Source organism: Arachis hypogaea, chromosome 9 (assembly GCF_003086295.3).
Source record: "Arachis hypogaea cultivar Tifrunner chromosome 9, arahy.Tifrunner.gnm2.J5K5, whole genome shotgun sequence".
NCBI classification, from domain to species: Eukaryota; Viridiplantae; Streptophyta; class Magnoliopsida; order Fabales; family Fabaceae; genus Arachis; species Arachis hypogaea.
The window spans coordinates 24,286,597-24,304,516 of record NC_092044.1 but is presented as its reverse complement, the minus strand read 5'-3'; the positions used below and the strand labels follow the sequence as shown (position 1 = coordinate 24,304,516).

At 37.3% G+C, this 17,920-nt stretch overlaps 1 non-coding gene across 1 annotated transcript; it reads right to left on the bottom strand.

Annotated features, from left to right (window-relative positions):
- Positions 1-10,315: 10,315 nt before the first annotated feature.
- LOC112713659 (small nucleolar RNA R71) lies at positions 10,316-10,423 on the bottom strand. The gene has a single exon (XR_003158629.1). It is a non-coding gene; the product is annotated as a small nucleolar RNA R71 (small nucleolar RNA).
- Positions 10,424-17,920: the final 7,497 nt, after the last annotated feature.

Sequence of the window (17,920 nt, the reverse complement as noted above, 5' to 3'; positions counted from 1 at the left end):
TACTGTAGTTCAATATCTAATATACCATCAATGCTATTATAGTCATCGATAAGTATTTTCATAAAACTCAAAGTAAAATCATATTGTATATGATACCTTACTTTTGGGTAGAGTCCTTTAAAATAAAGCATACTTTATATCTCCATATCCATTTAGTCCATTTGATTTCAAATACCAATAACTAATACCATCAAGTAATTAATAAGATGAGTCTCAAATGTTGTCGTCTTTTATAGACTTAAACCTTTTAATCATAGCACTAATACATAATATCTCATATAAAATGAGATATTTTTTTAATAGATATACCAAATGATATTTGTTCTTGAGGTGTTCAGCTTGTCTTTAGAATAATCTATTGGCTATATTCTTTCCAAACTCAATATCCTTAAAGAATTATCAACTTTCTATCTCCAAAATTATTTTAATTGTGGGATCATAAAAAAAATAAGTACTCCAAAAAGATATAAGATTATACAAAATTTCAAAAACTACAATTTTCAATGCTTCTTTCTAGAGTGATTCTAGTAACAAAATATGAGTAATTTAGAGTTATTTCAAAAGAAAAATATTTGTATCATAATATATATTTAAAATTTGTAAATAAAATATAAATTACATATTTCTAGTTGAACAAAAATAACTGAAAATTTATTAACATAGAAATAGGAATCAACTTATAGAAAAAACATATATACTATATTTTCTTCCAAATTGAAATAACTCTTTAACCGTAATATAATAATAATAATGCAAACTTATTATCTCAACTCCTACTAAGTTGTCATTACCCAAAAAATGTATAACATCATTCAGCATTATTCAACTTTATAGAATTCTTTATAAACAACTTACGTGAATAGAACAACTAAAATCTACTCACCAAATATGTCTTACCATTGAAACTAAATAAAGTTTTCAATCAAAACAAATAAAGATTTGTCAATCTTTATATACTAAACGTGATATTTAACGGTCTCCCTTTTAATATTTTGAGTACTTGCAAAAGAAACAACTGAATCCTTTATTTATTTATGTTATTTTTTCAGGATATATCATATGCAGTTTCTTTACCTTGTTACTTTTTAAATCTATATACTTAAAGAATACTTGCTAAGTAAGTATTTTTAGTCTTTTCTTATTTTGACTTTTTTCACTACAAGAAAAATGCTGAGTACCATCGGCTTTTCCATGGAATTTAGCGTCGTAAAGTAGCGTCAGCTTTACCGGCGACTTTACCGACAGGTTAGGCATTAAATTCGTCATCTCAAATTATTTTTGGCAGATTTACGATTCCGACGGTAAAGCCGCTGGTAATAATTGGAGGAAAAACAAAAATAATTGGTGCGTCCTTTAAGGTTGGATTTATCTGTGGAAAAATTCGATGGTAAATCCACTTAATGAAATGCTTCGTTTTGGCAACCCGCAATATATTACCATCAAATTTTTCTGACGGTAAAGCTGATAGTAACTGTGGTGTAAATTTGAAGCGCGAGCCCTCTTCCCCCTCATTCAAATTTCTCTCTCTCTCTCTCTCTCTCTCTCTCTCTCTCTAACCCTTTCGCCTCCCATTCTTTCTCAACCCCTCTCATTTCCCCGGCAGTCCTCTCCTCTCCAGGAGCCACTCCTCATCATTTTCACCGTCACCATTGTAGTTGTCAGATTCTGAATGAGATGCTACCGCCGCCAAGGCTACTGCTTCTATCGTCGTCTATGCCGCTGTCGTCTATGCCGCTTCTTCTTCTCAGCTCTGGTGTTCTTCTTCAGGTAATTCTTTAAAACTTAGGATTTTTTGAAACTCTGATTTGTTGGTATAATTTTTAAAGTTTATTTGGTATTTTGAAACTTCTGATTATTGTTGATTATTTAGTTCTACACTTAGGTTACTGAACTTGTTTTGAACTTAAGATTTTCTAAAACTCTGAACTTAGGGTATTAAACTTGTTTAGTTTTAATTTTAATTAGAACATGTTCTGATTTTTTGTTCCTTATTTAGTTTTGAACTTAGGGTACTGGACTTGTTTTAAACTTAGGATTTTCTGAAATTCTGAACTTAGGGTACTGAATTTGTTTAGTTTCAATTTTAATTAGAACATGTTCTAATTTCTGTTCCTTATTTAGTTCTAAACTTAGGATACGAAATTTTTTTGAATTTAAGATTTTCTAAAATTTTGAACTTAGGATACTGAACTTGTTTAGTTTTTATTTCAATTTGAACATGTTCTGATTTGTGTTCCTTGTTTAGTTTTGATTTGTTCCGATTCTAAAACATGTTTTGATTATTATTGATTTGTTCTGAACTAGTTATTATAATTTATAAGGTTAATTTATTGTTTTGAATTTCTGATTATTATTGATTTTTGTTGATTATTGTTGATTGGTATTGATTATTGTTGATTTGTTCTCTTTGTTTGGTTTTGATTAGAGACTCCAATAATAAGTCATTTTGATGACTTATTATTAGAGTCTTTAATAAAAAAATAAAAAATAATATCATTTTAAATGACTTATGGATGACTTTTTATTTTAAATGATTTATGGATGACTCTTTATTTGTATACAGACAAAATTATATACCTCTTGTTTTATTTGATTTCAACGAAAAATGTATTTTTTTAACTAAGTTTAACATAGTTTATTTTGATTAAGCATTTTAAAAGAGGTTGTGAATATGTTTAGTACATTATTAATATGTATGCTCTTTGCAGATATGACAAGATGTAGAAGTGTTGCGGATCAGCCTAATGGTTGTAGTCGTGGTCGTGGTAGAAGGGAGTTTCTACCGGTACTCTTGGAAATTCTAGATCCTCTCATGGTTCCTAACCCCAACTATGTCCTTGCGTCTATGGCGATGACGCCGGCTCCATCCGCTCAGCAGCCCATTGTCTCGGTGACATCGCCTCCAGCGACGAACATCGTGGTGCCGGAATCTTCCCACGGAAGCTAGTCAGCTGATTTCCCCTTCACCACCTCCCATTATAGGATGACTATTTGGCCTGATGGCAGAATGATGTAGTTACTACTTGAAGTCTTTTTTATGCTGAAATTATTTGATAACTCGTGATTAGTGATTCTTGATTATTGATTCTAGTTTTAGTAAATTTAGAGTTATAGGTTTGAACTACTGAAAGTGTTTGATATGTTGTGATTAGTGATTCTTGATAATTGACTCTGGTTTTAGTGGATTTAGGGTTGTTGGTTTGAATTGCTGAAAGTGTTTGATATATCCTGATTATTGATTCTAGTTTAATGGATTTATGGATGTTGCTTCTTGATTAATGACGGTTGTTCATTGATATTTGACAATTGGTATTGTTTAAGTTAATTGTTGATGGATAGAATTTGTGGCGCATTCTAGTTATAGATGAAACTCTGGCAAAATTTCCAAAAAAATCTCTATATATTATGGTTATTTGCTTCTGAAGTTTTAATTTATATTGCCATATGATTTGCACTAAACAACAATACATGTACTCCGGAGATGACCAACGTCACTAAGATGATGTACAACCATCCATGACCAAGCTATAAGAAGATCCCCTCTGGGACCAGAGAGTGATGGTTTCAGAAGTGGGCGGTAAAAACTTAATATAGTCAAACCTTCTTAGCTAGTTTATATCTTCTATTTTGTCTAATATGAAATATTTTGATTAACTAATTTTAAAGTTTTTTTGTACAGATAAACTTTATATGGGACAAGGAGCATGTCAGCATGATGCCCTCATAAGGAAGATATATGACCATTGTATCGGTACGTAATGCGTGAGCATCTTCTTTATATTTTATATTTACTTTACATACAAATTAATTGAGTTTTAATTTAATTCTAGTGTTTTAAACCTCTTTGGATGCTTCTTTGAGTTGCTTTAGTGTTTTAATTATTTTAGGTGAATTTCGGATCAGTTTGGCAGAGTTTGCATGCAGAGTTTGGAAGTTGCCAAGTGGCGCTAAACGCGAACCTGGGCACTTAGCGCCAGCAACTCAAAAATGCGTGGAAGACCTTTGCCCATTGGGGCGCTAAATATCAAGCATGGCGTTTAGTGCCAAGAACTCGGAATCTAAGGGGAAGCTTCTGCCCACAAGGGCGCTAAATGCCGAATCTGGTGTTTAGCGCCAATGGTCCGGATCACACTTTTCAAATGGAGCATCTTTCATTGGATTTAGCTTCTAATTGTTATATCTTATTTTATTTCAGTTACTCTTAATTATAAATAAAATCTTTTAGGTTTACAATTTATTATTTTATTTTAGTTTCAAATCAAATTAGGTTAGATATAAAAAGGAAAAGATTCAGCCCTTCGGGGGATCTTCTCACATCCGCACTTTCATATTTTCTGAACCCTAGTTTTCTTCTGAGTTATGAGCCACTAAACCTCATTGGTTCAGGTTAGGAGCTCTGTTTATTTCTATGGATTGAGACTATTATTATTATTCTATTTTTAATTAATGTATTGATTCAGTTTCAAGGATTACTTTCGTTCTTCATCTTATGAATCTAGGTATATCGGAAGAGCAACCCTTATTCTACATGCATTCTTGTGATTCTTCGAAAAGTTATCTCACTTGAATACTAGCTTGAAAGTAAATTTCTCTTAAACTGCTAATTACTTGGATTTAACGGGATACGTGACATATAATTCTCTTATATTTGGGTAATTAGAGTTTTTGTGGCCAATAAACTATAATTGAACCTAACCCTCTGACGAACGGATTTTTGACGGTTTAGAATTCACAAATATATTCTCGTTGAAAGTATAGCTTTTAGACCGACATGGAATCCTTTCGTACAAAAGTTTTGGTTATCACAAGTAACAAACCTTTAAAAATAATAACCGAAGCATTCAAACCTCGGGTCGTCTCTCAAGAAATTGCATGGAGGTATATTTATTATTGGTTATGAGTTTTCTGAGAAATTTGGAGTTTAGGCAATGGGCACATAAATGATTATAAATTGAAGCAATGAAAATTAACAAGAGGTTTTATGTAATTAAAATAAATAAAAATCCTTGACTAGGAAAAGATTAATCTGAAGTTCTATCCTTGTTGGATGTTCCCAAGTGTAATGGTAAGAGGTTGCTATTCAACTTGGTTATCCTTTACTGATTAAAGGAAATTCAACTAAGTTAGGATCCAACTTCTATTCACAAGTCCTAATCCTTTCCCTTGGGAAGGGTTAGTGTTAGTAACTAGAAAGTTGGCCAACAACTTCCAATTACCAATTAACTCTTGAGTATTCCAACTCAAGGGTCTCAAATATTAATCTAACTCCAACGTCAAGTTGAGAGCCTACTCCATTAACATGGATGCCAATTTTGCATACATGTGAAGGGGGTGGAAAGAAAACATCATAATCAAATTAATTGGAAGCAAGCAAACAGATAATGAAATTAAATGGAAAAATACTTCTTGCATTAATAAATCCTAAAAATAATCTAATTGTAATTCAGAACAGAGATTAAGGATATGAAAGAGTAAGGGAAAAGGAAAATGAACTAGAATGATAAAGACTTCAAGTAACTCTGTCAATATCCAACTCAAAAGTATAAAAGAAATCCTAATCCTAAGAGAAATCCTAAATCCTAAAACCCAGAGAGAGGAGAGAGCCTTTCTTTCTAGAAAAATACATCTAATACCTAAAATTGTGTGAATGAGAAGTGTCTCCTGAAATCACTTAACACACATATCAAGGTATCGAATGGTAATAAGAGAAGATTATAAATAGAAAATTAAGGCCAAAGAAGCATGTTCTCAATCATAGCACAAAATCAGGAAGAAAAATGTAAATCATGCAATTTCTATGAATAAGTGTGAGAATAATGGATAAAATCTACTCAATTAAGCACAAGATGTACCACAAAATAGTGGTGCATCACCCTCTAATATATATTAAATGACCATGAAATTGGTGGCTGATTATGTTAGAGGAGAGTAAATCACTAAGGAATTAGGGTTTAGTCAATTACAGTTTGCCATGAAAATGAATCTTGCATAATAAAAGTAGTTGGTAAGGAAACTTTATCCAGAAGAATAAACAACTCTGAAACTTTAACTATTTTCTCACACATATTTTACACCAATTCTACTATTTGATTTCTTACTCTCTGAAGTACTATTTAATGCGATTTATAACCCTCAAAACACCAGTTTCTACTTGCTTGGATAACTAAGTCATTTGACTATTGTTGCTCAATCCTCGTGGGATCGACCCTCACTCACCTGAGGTATTACTTGGTACGACACAGTGCACTTGCCGATTTAGTTGTGAACATTCTAATTCCGCGATCAAATTTTTAGCGCCGTTGCTGGAGATTGACTGCGATTGATAAGTAACCGTTTTTTGATTGTTTAGATTAGACATTTTTAGCTTTTGATTTTTTATTATTTGTTTTATTGTTTAAATTTTCAAAAATTTAAGCTTTAGTTTAGCTAAAGTTTTTCCTTAATTTCTGAAATTAAGTTTGGCGTCCCCTTCAGTAATTTCATTTTATTTTCCTGCTCATTTTTCCTTCCATTATTTTCGATTTCAGTGGTTTGTTTTTTGATGAGCGGATAATTTTGTACACTTTTTGGCACTGTTTTTAGTATGTTTTTGATATGATCTAGTTAATTTTTAGTATATTTTTATTAGTTTTTAGTTAAAATTCACTTTCTGGACTTTACTATGAGTTTGTGTATTTTTCTGTGATTTCAGGTATTTTCTGGCTGAAATTGAGGGACCTGAGCAAAAATCTGATTCAGAGACTGAAAAGGACTGCAGATGCTGTTGGATTCTGACCTCCCTGCACTCGAAGTGGATTTTCTGGAGCTACAAAAGCCCAATTGGCGCGCTCTCAACGGCGTTGGAAAGTAGACATCCTGGGCTTTCTAGCAATATATGATAGTCCATACTTTGCCCAAGATTTGATGGCCCAAACCGGCGTTCAAAGTCACCCTCAGAATTTCCAGCGTTAAACGCCGGAACTGGCACCAAAATGGGAGTTAAACGCCCAAACTGGCACAAAAGCGGGTGTTTAACTCCAAGAAGAGTCCCTACACGAAAATGCTTCAATGCTCAGCCCAAGCACATACCAAGTGGGCTCGGAAGTGGATTTTTATGTCATTTACTCATCTCTGTACACCCTAGGCTACTAGTTTTCTATAAGTAGGACCTTTTACTATTGTATTAGGAGATCTTTCAATCTTTGGATCTTTTGATCATGTTTTTATTATTGAACCCTCTTTGGGAGGCTGGCCATTCGGCCATGCCTAGACCTTGTTCTTATGTATTTTCAACGGTGGAGTTTCTACACACCATAGATTAAGGTGTGGAGCTCTGCTGTACCTCGAGTATTAATGCAATTACTATTGTTCTTCTATTCAATTCCGCTTGTTCTTGTTCTAAGATATCACTTGTTCTTCAACTTGATGAATGTGATGATCCGTGACACTCATCGTCATTCTCACCTATGAACGTGTGACTGACAACCACCTCCGTTCTACCTTCGATTGGGTGAATATCTCTTGGATTTCTGATACACGATGCATGGTTGATCGCCTGACAACCGAGTGCTCGCCTGACAAACGAGCCAGCCATTCCGTGAGATCAGAGTCTTCGTGGTATAGGCTAGAACTGATGGCGGCATTCAAGAGAATCCGGAACGTCTAACCTTGTCTGTGGTATTCTGAGTAGGATTCAATGATTGAATGACTGTGACGTGCTTCAAACTCCTGAAGGCGGGGCGTTAGTGACAGACGCAAAAGAATCACTGGATTCTATTCCAGCCTGATCGAGAACCGACAGATGGATAGCCGTGCCGTGACAGGGTGCGTTGAACATTTCCACTGAGAGGATGGGAGGTAGCCACTGACAACGGTGAAACCCTTGCTTAAGCTTGCCATGGAAAGGAGTAAGAAGGATTGGATGAAGACAGTAGGAAAGCAGAGAGACGAAAGGGACAAGCATCTTCATACGCTTATCTGAAATTCCTACCAATGAATTGCATAAGTATCTCTATCTTTATCTTTATATTTTATTCGTATATCACCTACATCCATTTGAGTTTGCCTGACTGAGATTTACAAGGTGACCATAGCTTGCTTCATACCAACAATCTCTGTGGGATCGACCCTTACTCGCGTAAGGTTTATTACTTGGACGACCCAGTACACTTGCTGGTTAGTTGTGCGAAGTTGTGTTTATGCCATGGTATTGAACACCAAGTTTTTGGGTTCATCACCGGGGATTATTTGAGTTGTGAAAAGTAGTGATCACAATTTCGTGCACCAAGTTTTTGGCGCCGTTGCCGGGGATTGTTGAGTATGGACAACTGACGGTTCATCTTGTTGCTTAGATTAGGTATTTTTTCTTCAGAGTTCTTAAGAATGAATTCTAGTGTTTCAAGGTGATGTTCTTATCATCACCAAAGCTGATTGATCTTCATCAATTTAGCTCTTGAATGCAATGTTCTGCTGAAGCTTGGCTGACCATGTCTAATTCCTTTAGACTGAAGTTTTAGACTAAACATTGCATGATTCCTGGAATTCTCATTAAGAATTTTGATACCTTTTTCCACTTAATTTTCGAAAAACACAAAAAAAAATTACAAAATCATAAAATCTAAAAATATTTTTTGAGTCTAGTGTTTCATTTTAAGTTTGGTGTCAATTGCATACATTCATTCATGTGTCTTAAGGATCTTCAAGTAATTCTTGATGATTTCTTACTCTGATCTTTGAATTCTCTTGACTTGAGTGTTTGTGTCTCATATGCATTCTCATTAGTGTCAGTAGTATACAAACTGCTAAGTTTGGTGTCTTGCATGCATTGTTCTTTTGATTTTAGTTGCATTTTGATTATTCCTTATTATTAAAAATCCAAAAATATTTTTAATTTGTGTCTTTTCAAGTCAATAATACAGAAAATTGAAGATTCAGAACATACTACAGAGGAATTGCACAGAAAAAGCTGGGCGTTCAAAACGCCCAGTAAGGAAGACAGACTGGCGTTTAAACGCCAACCAGGGTACCTGGCTGGGCGTTTAACGCCCAAAAGGGTAGATTTTTGGGCGTTAAACGCCAGAATGTGCACCATTCTGGGCGTTTAACGCTAGGATGGCACAAGAGGGAAGATTCTGTTTTTTTAATGCAATTTTTTTTCAGGTTTTCAAAGTTTTTCAAAATCAAATCTTTTTCAAATCATATCTTTTCAATCATATGCTTTCAAAATCAATTTCTTTCCTTTTTCAAAGATACTTGCTATCAATTAATGATTTGATTCAACATTTCAAGTATGTTGCCTTTTCTGTTGAGAAAGGTTTAATGTCTGAATCATATCTTTTCTTGATAGCCAAGTCATTAATTTTCAAAATCAAATCCTTTTAAAATGTTTTTCAAATCATATCTTCTCAATCACATCTTTTTAAAATCAATCATATCTTCTTAACCACATCTTTTTCAAAATAGTTTTCAATCAAATCTTTTTGATTTCTGATTTCAAAATCTTTTTCAAAAATCACTTGATTTCTTTTCCACTCTTGGTTTTCGAAAATCAATTAGTGTTTTTCAAAATGTTTTACAAAATCTTTTACTTAATTTTCGAAAATTGCTTCCCTTCTTTTCACATCCTTCTATTTATGGACTAACACTATTCCTTGATGCAAAATTCGAACACCATCCTCTTTGATAAGTTCGAATTTTCTACTTCTGCCTTCCATTTTCTTTTCCTCTGACACCTCAAGGAATCTCTATACTGTGACATAGAGGATTCCATATTTTCTTGTTTTCTTCTCTTTCTTATGAGCAGGAGCAAAGACAAAAGCATTCTTGTTGAGGCTGATCCTGAACCTAAAGGACCTTGAAGCGAAGGCTAAGAGAAGCTAAGGCACAACTCTCTGTAAAGGACCTAACCGAATTCTTCAAGGAAAAAGAACACATGGCAGCCGAAAACAACAACAATGCCAACAATGCAAGGAAGGTGCTGGGTGACTTTACTGCACCTACTCCCGACTTCTATGGGAGAAGCATCTCTATCCCTGCCATTGGAGCAAACAACTTTGACCTTAAGCCTCAATTAGTTTCTCTAATGCAACAGAATTGCAAGTTCCATGGACTTCCATTGGAAGATCCTCATCAGTTCTTAGCTGAGTTCTTGCAAATCTGTGACACTGTCAAGACTAATGGGGTTGACCCTGAGGTCTACAGACTTATGCTATTCCCTTTTGCTGTAAGAGACAGAGCTAGAACATGGTTGGACTCACAACCTAAAGAAAGCCTGGACTCTTGGGAAAAGCTAGTCAATGCCTTCTTGGCAAAGTTCTTTCCACCTCAAAAATTGAGTAAGCTTAGAGTGGAAGTCCAAACCTTCAGACAGAAGGAAGGAGAATCCCTCTATGAAGCTTGGGAAAGATACAAACAATTAATCAGAAAGTGTCCTTCTGACATGCTTTCTGAATGGAGCATCATAGGTATTTTCTATGATGGTCTCTCTGAACTATCCAAGATGTCTTCGGATAGCTCTGCTGGAGGATCTCTTCATCTGAAGAAGACACCTACAGAAGCTCAAGAGCTGATTGAAATGGTTGCAAATAACCAATTCATGTACACTTCTGAAAGGAATCCTGTGAACAATGGGACTAGTCAGAAGAAAGGAGTTCTTGAGATTGACACTCTGAATGACATATTGGCTCAGAATAAAATATTGACTCAGCAAGTCAATTTGATTTCTCAAAGTCTGTCTAGAATGCAAAATGCACCAAGCAGTACTAAGGAAGCTTCATCTGAGGAAGAAGTCTATGATCCTGAGAACCCTTCAATGGAAGAGGTGAATTACATGGGAGAACCCTATGGAAACACCTATAATCCTTCATGCAGAAATCATCCAAATCTCTCATGGAAGGATCAACAAAGACCTCAACAAGGTTTCAACAACAATAATGGTGGAAGAAACAGGTTTCGCAATAGCAAGCCTTTTCCATCATCTTCTCAGCAACAGACAGAGAGTTCTAAGCAGAATAACTCTGACTTAGCAACCATGGTCTCTGATCTAATCAAAATCACTCAAAGTTTCATGACTGAAACAAGGTCCTCCATTAGAAATTTGGAGGCACAAGTGGGTCAGCTGAGCAAGAAAATTATTGAACTCCCTCCCAGTACTCTTCCAAGCAATACAGAAGAAAATCCAAAAGGAGAGTGCAAAGCCATCAACATGGCCGAATTTTGGGAGGAAGGAGAGGCAGTGAACGCCACTGAGGAAGACCTCAATGGACGCCCACTGGCCTCCAATGAGTCCCCCAATGAGGAACCATGGGAATCTAAGGCTCAAAATGAGACCATAGAGATTCCATTGGACTTACTTCTGCCATTCATGAGCTCTGATGAGTATTCTTCCTCTGAAGAGGATGAGTATGTCACTGAAGAGCAAGTTGCTAAATACCTTGGAGCAATCATGAAGCTAAATGACAAGTTATTTGAAAATGAGACTTGGGAGGATGAACCCCCTTTGCTCACCAAAGAACTGGATGACTTGTCCAGGCAGAAATTACCTCAAAAGAGACAAGATCCTGGGAAGTTTTCAATACCTTGTACCATAGGCACCATGACCTTCAAGAAGGCCTTGTGTGACTTAGGGTCAAGTGTAAACCTCATGCCTCTCTCTGTAATGGAGAAGTTAGGGATCTTTGAGGTGCAAGCTGCAAAAATCTCACTAGAGATGGCAGACAACTCAAGAAAACAAGCTTATGGACTTGTAAAGGATGTTCTGGTAAAGGTTGAAGACCATTACATCCCTACTGATTTCATAGTCCTAGAGACTGGGAAGTGCATGGATGAATCCATCATCCTTGGCAGACCCTTCCTAGCCACAGCAAAGGCTGTGATTGATGTTGATAGAGGAGAATTAATCATTCAAGTGAATGAAGAATCCTTTGTGTTTAAGGCTCAAGGATATCCCTCTGTCACCATGGAGAGGAAGCATGAAGAGCTTCTCTCAAAACAGAGCCAAACAGAGCCCCCACAGTCAAACTCTAAGTTTGGTGTTGGGAGGCCACAACCAACTTCTAAGTTTGGTGTTGAACCCCCACATTCAAACTCTAAGTTTGGTGTTGGGAGGTTCCAACATAGCTCTGAGCATTTCTGAGGCTCCATGAGAGTCCTCTGTCAAGCTAATGACATTAAAGAAGCGCTTGTTGGGAGGCAACCCAATGTTATATTTTATCTATTCTCTTTTGTTATTTTATATCTTTTGTAGGTTGATGATCATGAGAAGTCACAAAATCAATGAAAAAAGCAAAAATAGAATGAAAAGCAAAAGGAAAAACAGCACACCCTGGAGGAGAGCGTACTGGCGTTTAAACGCCAGTAAGGCTAGCTGTTGGGCGTTTAACGCCCAATCTGGCACCATTCTGGGCGTTTAACGCCAGAAAGGGGCACCAGACTAGCGTTAAACGCCAGAAAAGGGCAAGAAGTTGGCGTTAAACGCCAGAAATGGGCACCAGCCCGGCGTTTAACACCAGAATTGGCTAAAAACGCATTTTTGCTTGCCATTTGGTGCAGGGATGACTTTTCCTTGACACCTCAGGATCTGTGGACCCCACAGGATCCCCACTTACCCCACCACTCTCTCTCTTCTTCACCCATTCACCAATCACCTCAACACCTCTTCCCCAAAAACCCTTCACCTATCAAATCCCATCTTTCTCTTTACCACTCACATCCATCCTTCATAAAACCCCAACTACCTCACCCTTCAAATTCAAACCACTTTCCCTCCCAAACCCTCCCATACATGAACGAACCAAGCCCCTCCCCCCTCCTATATAAACCCTTCTTCACTCCTTCATTTTCACACAACCTAAACACTACTTCTCCCCATTTTGGCCGAACACAAAGCCACTCCCTTCATCCTCATTTCTTCTTCTTCTACTCTCTTCTTTCTTCTTTTGCTCGAGGACGAGCAAACCTTTTAAGTTTGGTGTGGTAAAAGCATTGCTTTTTGTTTTTCCATAACCATTTATGGCATCCAAGGCTGGAGAAACCTCTAGAAAGAGGAAAGGGAAGGCAAAAGCTTCTACCTCCGAGTCATGGGAGATGGAGAGATTCATCTCAAGGGTGCATCAAGACCACTTCTATGAAGTTGTGGCCTTGAAGAAGGTGATCCCCGAGGTCCCTTTTTCACTCAAAAAGGGTGAATATCCGGAGATCCGACATGAGATCCGAAGAAGAGGTTGGGAAGTTCTTACCAACCCCATTCAACAAGTCGGAATCTTGATGGTTCAAGAGTTCTATGCCAATGCATGGATCACCAAGAACCATGACCAAAGTATGAACCCGGATCCAAAGAATTGGCTTACTATGGTTCGGGGGAAATACTTGGTTTTTAGTCCGGAAAATGTAAGGTTGGCATTCAACTTGCCCATGATGCAAGGGGATGAACATCCTTACACTAGAAGGGTCAACTTTGATCAAAGGTTGGACCAAGTCCTCACAGTCATATGTGAAGAGGGCGCCCAATGGAAGAGAGATTTAAGAGGAAAGCCGGTTCAATTGAGAAGGCATGACCTCAAGCCCGTGGCTAGAGGATGGTTGGAGTTTATTCAACGCTCAATCATTCCCACTAGCAACCGGTCCGAAGTTACCATAGACCGGGCTATCATGATTCATAGCATCATGATTGGAGAAGAAATAGAAGTTCATGAGGTTATAGCTCAAGAACTTTATAAGGTGGCGGACAAGTCCTCTACCTTGGCAAGGTTAGCCTTTCCTCATCTCATTTGTCACCTCTGTTATTCAGTTGGAGTTGACATAGAGGGAGACATCCCTATTGATGAGGACAAGCCCATCACTAAGAAGAGGATGGAGCACACAAGAGACCCCACTCATCATGAGATCCCTGAGATTCCTCAAGGGATGCACTTTCCTCCACAAAACTATTGGGAGCAACTAAACACCTCCCTAGGAGAATTGAGTTCCAACATGGGACAACTAAGGGTGGAGCACCAAGAACACTCCATCATCCTCCATGAAATTAGAGAAGATCAAAGAATCATGAGAGAGGAGCAACAAAGACAAGGAAGAGACATTGAGGAGCTCAAGCACTCCATAGGATCTTCACCCAATTGTGATCCAAGGCAAAAGAGTATGCTTAAGAACCCTGGACACCTCTAATTGGGGACTCTAGCAAAGCTGAGTCACAATCTGAAAAGGTTCACCCAATTATGTGTCTGTGGCATATATGTATCCGGTGGTAATACTGGAAGACAGAGTGCTTTGGGCCACGGCCAAGACTCAATAAGTAGCTATGTTCAAGAATCATCATACTTAACTAGGAGAATCAATAACACTATCTGGATTCTAAGTTCCTAAAGAAGCCAATCATTCTGAATTTCAAAGGATAGAGTGAGATGCCAAAACTAGTAATCTAGGGTATACAGAGATGAGTAAATGACATAAAAATCCACTTCTGGGTCCACTTAGTGTGTGCTTGGGCTGAGCATTGAAGCTTTCATGTGTAGAGACTTTTTCTGGAGTTAAACGCCAGCTTTCATGCCAGTTTGGGCGTTTAACTCCAATTTTTATGCCAGTTCCAGCGTTAAACGCTGGAAATTATGAGGCTGATTTGCAACGCCAGTTTGGGCCATTAAATCTCAGGCAAAGTATGAACTATTATACATTGCTGGAAAGCCCAGGATGTCTACTTTCCAACGCCGTTGAGAGCGCGCCAATTGGGCTTCTGTAGCTCCAGAAAATTCACTTCGAGTGCAGGAAGGTCAGAATCCAACAGCATCTGCAGTCCTTTTCAGTCTCTGAATCAGATTTTTGCTCAGGACCCTCAATTTCAGCCAGAAAATACCTGAAATCATAGAAAAACACACAAACTCATAGTAAAGTCCAGAAAAGTGAATTTTAACTAAAAACTAATAAAAATATACTAAAAACTAACTAAAATATACTAAAAACATACTAAAAACAATGCCAAAAAGCGTATAAATTATCCGCTCATCAAGTCCTAATCTTAACTTTGTGATAACTCTGCTATTAAAAATCTATTTTTAGAGTCATAGGAATAGTAGTAATTAGTGTCCCTATCTTTCATTTTTGATTTTATCCCCAAGTAAGCTATAATTTATTTTTCTTATCATCATTAAACATGAATAAAATAGCAGATTTTTAGAATAAGGAAGCAATTTTATCTTCGAGTTCTTAATAAGAAAAATTTAAATTATTTATATGTGGTGACAATACTCTTTGCTCTCTGAATGAATGCTTGAACAGTGCATAAATTTTGATAGTGAAGTTTATGAATGTTAATATTATTGGCTCTTGAAAGAATGATGAAAAAAGAGAAATGTTGTTGATAATCTGAAAAATCATAAAATTGATTCTTGAAGCAAGAGAAAGCAGTGGAAAAAAAAAAGAGCAAGCAGAAAAAACCAATAACCCCTTAAACCAAAAAGGCAAGGGTGAAGAGGATCCAAGGCTATGAGCATCAATGGATAGGAGGGCCTACAAGCATAAAATCCTGGCCTAAGCGGCTGAATCAAGCTGTCCCTAACCATGTGCTTGTGGCATGCAGGTCCAAGTGAAAAACTTGAGACTAAGTGGTTAAAGTCGTGATCCAACACAAAAAGAGTGTGCTTAAGAGCTCTGGATACCTCTGACTGGAGACTTTAGCAAAGCTGAGTCACAATCTAAAAAGGTTCACTCAGTTATGTGTCTGTGGCATTTATGTATCCGGTGGTAATACTGGAAAACATAATGCTTAGGGCCATGGCCAAGACTCATAAAGTAGTTGTGTTCAAGAATCAATATGCTAAACTAGGAGAATCAATAACACTATTTGAATTCGGAGTTCCTATAGATGCTAGTCATTCAGAACTTCAAAGGATAAATAGAGATGCCAAAACTATTCAGAAGCAAAAAGCTACTAGTCCCGCTCATCTAATTAGAATTTGAGCTTCATGTACACTCTGAGATGCTATTGCCTCTTGATTTTCTTTGGCCTATTTCATTCATCTAGTTGCTTGAGGACAAGTAACAATTTAAGTTTGGTGTTGTGATGAGCGGATATTTTATACGCTTTTTGGGGGTATTTTCATATAGTTTTTAGTAGGATTTAGCCACTTTTTAGTATATTTTTATTAGTTTTATGCAAAAATAATATTTCTAAACTTTACTATGAGTTTGTGTGTTTTTATGTGATTTTAGGTATTTACTGGCTGAAATTGAGGGACCTGAGCAAAGATCTGATTCAGAGGCTAAAAAAGGACTGCAGATGCTATTGGATTCTGATCTCCCTGCACTCGAAGTGGATTTTCTAGAGCTACAGAACTCCCAATGGCGCGATCCCAGCAATATATTATAGTCCATACTTTGAGCGAGTTTTGACGACATAAACTGGCGTCAAAACGCCAGCTCTCTGCCCTTTTCTGGCATCAAAACGCCAGAACTGGCATAAAAGTTGGAGTTAAATGCCCAAACTGGCACTAAAGCTGGCGTTTAACTCCAGAAACAGCCTATGCACGTGAAAGCTCCAATGCTCAGCCCAAGCACACACCAAGTGGGCCCAAGAAGTAGATTTCTGCACTACCTATCTTAGTTTACTCATTTTCTGTAAACCTAGGTTACTAGTTGAGTATAAAAACTACCTTTAGAGATTTATTTTGTACCTCATGACATTTTCACGTTTTACATTGTATCTCTATGGCATGAGTCTCTAAACTCCATTGTTGGGGGTGAGGAGCTCTGCTGTGTCTCGATGGATTAATGCAATTACCACTGTTTTCTATTCAATCACGCTTGTTTCTGTTCTAAGATATTCATTCGCACTTAAACATGATGAATGTGATGATCTGTGACACTCATCACCATTCTCAACTTATGAACGTGTGCCTGACAACCACCTCAAATGTGTATCTCTTAGCCTCCATTCCGAAAGATCGGAGTCTTCGTGGTATAAGCTAGGATTATTGGCGGCCATTCCTGAGATCCGGAAGGTCTAAACCTTGTCTGTGGTATTCCGAGTAGGATCTGGGAAGGGATGGCTGTGACAAGCTTCAAACTCGTGAGTGTTGGGCGTAGTGACAGACGCAAAAGGATCACTGGATTCTATTCCAACATGATCGAGAACCGACAGATGATTAGCCGTGCGGTGACAGCGCACATGGACCATTTTCACTGAGAGGATGGGAAGTAGCCATTGACAACGGTGACACCCTACACACAGCTTGCCATAGAAGGAGCCTTGCGTGTGTGAAGAAGAAGACAATAGGAAAGCAGAGATTCAGATGACAGAGCATCTCCAAAACTCCAATCTGTTCTCCATTATTGAATCACAAGTACCTTTTATTTCATGCTCTTTTATTTTATTACAAACAAAACCCTTTTCATTGATAATCTCCTGACTAAGAGTTACAAGGTAACCATAGCTTGCTTCAAGCCGACAATCTCCGTGGGATCGACCCTTACTCATGTAAGGTATTACGTGGACAACCCAGTGCACTTGCTGGTTAGTTGTGCGAAATTACAAGTGTGATTGGAATTTCATGCACCAACTAGAACTCGGATGATATTATGGATTCTCTTCTTTAAACTCTTATTAATCCTTGAACACTACTTTTTCTTATTTTTTCTTTGTGTGCTTTGCACCTTGAGTCTAGTCGTGACTCTTAGTGTTTTATCTCAAGCTTAACTTGACACAAGAACCCCACAAGCACTTGGCTGGGGAACTCTTTGAGTTCTAATTTTTCTTTTAATTTCTCCTAGTTAGTGGTGCTCAGAGCCTTAGGCATACTCTGTAATTGCACTTGGTCTCGACTCTCAATGCTATGTCTCAAGGGTTACTTGACACATAACACTACAAGCATATGGTTAGGAAAACAACTCTTTGAGCTTTTGATTATAATTGACATTCCTAACCATTGATGCTCAGAGCCTTGGACCTTGCTCT